Source organism: Corylus avellana, chromosome 4 (genome assembly GCF_965113065.1).
Source record: "Corylus avellana chromosome 4, dhCorAvel1.hap1.2, whole genome shotgun sequence".
Classification (NCBI taxonomy): domain Eukaryota; kingdom Viridiplantae; phylum Streptophyta; class Magnoliopsida; order Fagales; family Betulaceae; genus Corylus; species Corylus avellana.
In genome coordinates, this window is record NC_142493.1 from 10,401,827 (window position 1) to 10,407,110 (window position 5,284).

Here is a 5,284-nt window from a genome sequence, read left to right on the forward strand (position 1 = left end):
CCGTTAAATGTCAAAATTCCAAAAATACACCTTTTTTTTTTTAATAGAAAAGTACAAAAATATTGCAAAGATGTTGCAAATTTTTTATAAAAAAAAATAAATGGTTGAATCTTTACAATTTTTTATATTTATTTTTTATATAAAAAAAAAAATATGGGTATTTTGAGAATTTTGACAAAATTTAGCAAAAATTCTTAACAGAATGAGGTAATTAAAAGAAAATGAAAGTTTGATATGCTTAGTTAACATTTTTTGAACTTCAAAGAGATAATTTCAAAACGTGTGGAAGTCTAGGAGGGTTTATGAAGTTTCCCCTAAAAAAAAAAACGAAAAACTTAACTTAGTATCCTTGATCTTTCATCACTTTTGTAATCATACCCCTAAACTTTAAAAACTGCCAGTTCAGTGTATCAATCTTTTTCCAATTCCACTCATCCGTTAGGATTTTGCATTAAATCTTGTCAAATTTTCAAAATATCCATGTTTTTTTAAAAGAAAATATTAAAAAATAAAATTCAAAGATTTCGGGTATTTTTGCAAATTTCTTTTAATCCTCACTAACGCCAAAATCCTTGCATTTTTTTTTTTCTAAAAAAAAATGAGGAGTATTTTAAGAATTTTTTCTTTGGAGAGTAGTGGGTTGTCGTTTAAATTTGTCTTGGTTTGAATTGCACGTGTTAGCTTGTCCATCATATGTCCTAGTTGTTCTTCTTCTCCTTTTTTTTTTTTTTTTTTTGACATGTCCACATAAGAGAGGGGATGATGATTCGAACTAGAGACCTCCAGTTTATAAGACGTGGTCCCTAATCAATTGATCTATCTCTTGAGGACCCTGGTTGTTCTTCTTATTTTAACAGTGGAAGGTAAAACTTAACACATTTATATGGGTTATGGTATGCTTTTTTCAAATATATATACATATATATATACACTAGTGGGATGGCACGTGCAAGGCATGTGCTTGATTCCTTGTGTTTAATAATAATATATGTAATTCATTATGTGATATTTAACATTGAAATCTAAATATCATCCATAAAAAGTATTAATAACATAAATTCAATATTTAGTCCTTAAATAAGTGCACATTTAAATTCTTGCACATGAATAACATTACAAAAGTGAGTAGATATGATGTACAAAAAAAAACTCCTATAAAGGGCAAACACATATTGTAACCACAAAAGAGATCATGTGTTTGTATTCTTAATATGCTATTATAGGAAAATAAAAATTAATATTCTATATAATAAAAATGTATTTATTTGTCTTCGTTGAATTTAGTTCTTTTCGAAAGACCCTAAGTCCGTGTGCCAATCTCTTCTCTTGCATTCAATTTTTGTTGCCACTCCCTTCGTCTGTGCATTGATCTCCCTAGTAAGCTACCTGATTGTAGTACAATTCAAAATATATTAGAATAGGAACCATACAATCTAACCAAAAAGAACTATACAAAGATATATAGCCAATCAGCAACCAAACAATCACTGTACCTGTAACAATCTTACCAATACATATCGAAGCAAATCTCTACATTAGTCAAACACAATGACTATGAAAAACAATGAACTAAAATAGTACCTTAAAGTTAGCTAGTACTTGCATAGGGCCTGTTCCGACTTTGCAGTTGCCTATGGAACTTCCAAACTAATTGGTTTCGCTGCCTCTAAAATCTTATCAACAAACTTTGTATGCCAAGTTCTTCTCGTGTGCAAATCACTTTCCTTCACACAAACAAAAATGGGAATCTCAACAGATCACCAATCTGTTTGTTAACCAATAGAACCAAGGAAAAGAAACACACATATAGTGTAAATCTTATTCTAAGATGATCTTCAACATATTACTTATCAAAAAAATATTAAGATATGAGTCAATAAGCAATCATATTGCAAATTAAACCAACGCTTCTAAAATATAAACTTTATTCGACTTCTTCAAAATCTAGCATTATAACAAACCCAATCTCAGAATAATTAAAAATTTTCAGAACCTGCTAATAGAGTCACACAAATCTGTCCTAGTTTGAATGTATGTGGATAAGTTATTTATATAATCGAAAGGGATATTGTTTGTAAGGTATATAATAGCAAGACACCCGGTCAGCATCCTTTTATCCAGGCTCCAATTGTTTCTTACTATGAACCAAAAGATTAAGCACCAAACCCAGCAGCAAATGAATGCTACAATTCTAATAGGATGTGTCCAATCTGCTCCTCAATTACCATTGGCAACCAAGTTGGATTTACAAAGGAAAACATAAATAAAAACAAACCATAACAAAGGCATAACATTAGATGTTCAAAAAGCATGTCACTATTCTGATTCTCTTTATTTTCAAGCAGGTATTTTTCATTGCAGTCTTTTTTTCTTCCCCCTATTTCATTGTAGTCTTTGTTAACATTAAAGATAAATGACAATAACAATAAGCAAGGTTTGTAGCATCATATTCTAGGAAAACTATATTTGGTAGTCGGACAAGATATAGGCCTTCTCTACCAAAGAATATTGGCATTCTCTACCTTTCCACAACTCTCTGACAACAAAACTTGGAGCACCATTTTTACGTGTATTTGTGTGCATATGTGCAAACAAGCCTCTAAAAAAATATTTGGCAGGCACACTATTTAGACCCTTCTCTCTCTCTCTCTCTCTCTCTCTCTGTCTCTCTGTGTGCACAACTCAAAACTAAAAATCTGATGCCATAGACCATATTCCAGCCACAAAACTTATAATTGCACATATTTAGAAAGATCAACAAAACAAAAAGACTTCAACATCATATCCATCAACTTGCCACAATATTGGGGTAGAGAGAACAAGATAGCATACAATCCAACCAAACAATAGAAACATGCTAATGCTTTAAGCAATATGTGGGGAAAAAAATCTTACCAGTCCATGTAAGTAAAAGTTGATGAGTAGTTTCCAGAATTGATATATAGTCATGAAAACAAGCTCTCAAAAATATTAAAACAAATACTTCAGAACGAGTAAAATATAGACAGTAATCACATACACACTTACCCCCCATACAAAGGGAAAAAGTTTGAAAGGTTCCATGAAAAATTGTAACCTCAATGTGCCTTAATTGAATTTCTTCCTCCGTATAATACAACGAACAAAAAAAATTAACCATCAAACAAGACAAACAAAAAACCTCACTAAAAAAGACACTAAATTTCACAAAATTCTATAAAAACTCAATCTTGTTGCTTTTGAAGCTTCTCCTTCTCTTCCTCTTCGATTTTTTTTCGAAAATTATTTCTCTACAACAAGCTCGCGACACAGGCACCCAATCACACTCTTCATCATGCAAATTACACATTCATCAACAATAAACAATAACAAATCTTTATTACCTTCTCAACATACTCTTCTCCTATAACCGAAGCCACTCTTTTCTTCTTAACAAAATCACCAGAATTACAAGTTCAGCTGTAGCCTGCTAATTTCGTCCAATTACACTGTCCAATTACGCTACCAAACCACGAGAATAAATAGCAAACCACAGTTTTTTCTTTATTTGCTTAAAAAAAAAAAAAAAAAAAAAAAAAAAAAAAAAAAAAGGAAAAAAATAGAATACCTTCAATCACATATTTCAAACCAATACCCATAAGCCAAATCATAAGGAAACCTATCCCAGAAAATCCAAACCAACCACATATTAGTACGTTATTCACAAGAAGACCAATCATCCAAAGGTCAATACTTTACCACTAAATCAACTTCCCCCATACTTTACACTAAATCAACTTCACCCCCCCTCCCACACATACACACACACACACACACAAACCAGCAATAGCAATACCCAATCACTAACTTGAAGAAGCAGTATCCAGTAATAGCTATTTTAGTTTGTTTCTCAGCTTCTCCCTCTATCTCAGCATCTCACTCTCCGCTCGTCTCTCTTAATCTTTCTATAAAAAAACCAGCAATAGCAATACCCAATCACTAACCTGAGGAAGCAGTATCCAGCAATAGCTATTTTAGTTTGTTTCTCAGCTTCTCCCTCTATCTCAGCATCTCACTCTCCGCTCGTCTCTCTTAATCTTTCTCTCTGTTCTGGACAAAGAGAGGAAGAAATTAACAAAGAAATAGGAGGGGAAGTGGGAGTAAATTGATGGATTTCTGGGCAGATTTTTTTTCTACTCTTGTACTCTTTCTTTGTAGCAACAAAGAGGTTGACAAGAAATAAAAAAAAATTGCTCCGCATTTTCTCCTCCATTTCTTCTATGAATCCAAATCGTTCCACGAAGATTTTTTTTTTTACTCATTTCTCCTTCATTCCTTCTATGAATACAAAATCAGTTTAGGTAGATTTTATTTTTAACTTTTGCACACTTCTGCAACTGAAAAATAAATAAATAAATAAATCGCTCTTCTTTCTTGTTCATTCCTTCTGAATCGCCATTAATTCCTTCTAAATTTGAATCTCGCCCATTCTTGAAGCTTCCTTCATAAAAGACCAAAAAATCTCTCTCACAAAGTTTGGCTCTTTACCTACTCAAAGGACAAAATGTTAATTTAAATATAAAAGACAAATATCCAGACAACTTTTTAAATTCATTAAATTCAGGAAGAACAAATTAGTAGTTTCACAATCTAAATAAATGTCAAAAGACAAAAATAACCTTATCTAACTAAATCATGATGAACAAAGAGTAAGGATAAAATAGTAAATTTAAATAAAAGACAAAAATATCTAGACAACTTTTTAAATTGATTAAATTCAAGAAGGGCAAATTAGTAATTTCACAATCTAAAGAAATGTCAACAGACAAAAATAACCTAATTTAACTAAATCATACTAAACAAAGAGTAAGGATAAAATAGTAAATTTAAAGTGCAAAAGAAAAGTTAACCATTCCCACTTTATATATATATATATAATTGTGGTCCCTTTTAGTTAAAATGTAGTTGCGGTATGTACGAAAGATTTGTAAATGCTTTGAAAATGACATCTTTTTTGATTGATTTTGTGTGTGGTGGTGTGTTATCCATGTAATTTCTTTTAGTCGATCTCTATTCTCCACAAACACATTCTTGGATGCAGGTATCGTGGTCCCCTCTTTTGCCGAAAAAAAAACAAGAGACGGAGGTCTTTTGAGGGCAAATATTTTTCAAATGCCAAGTCAAAGAAAACCATGAATTTGAGCCAAACATTTCATTAAAAACAAAAGAAATTCTACAAGAGCTCCGTCAACAATCCTTGTATTTTATTGGGCTTAATTATTTCCCATATCATATTTGGCCATGACCCACAAAGGAAAGTGGCTAA

At 31.6% G+C, this 5,284-nt stretch overlaps 1 long non-coding RNA gene across 1 annotated transcript; it reads right to left on the minus strand.

Moving 5' to 3' along the window:
* Nucleotides 1–1,088: 1,088 nt before the first annotated feature.
* Nucleotides 1,089–3,219, minus strand: LOC132179989 (uncharacterized). The gene is made up of 3 exons (XR_015911969.1): nucleotides 3,028–3,219; nucleotides 1,582–1,724; nucleotides 1,089–1,386 (listed from the first exon to the last, which is right to left on the minus strand). It is a non-coding gene; the product is annotated as an uncharacterized LOC132179989 (long non-coding RNA).
* Between the last annotated feature and the right edge of the window lie 2,065 nt (nucleotides 3,220–5,284).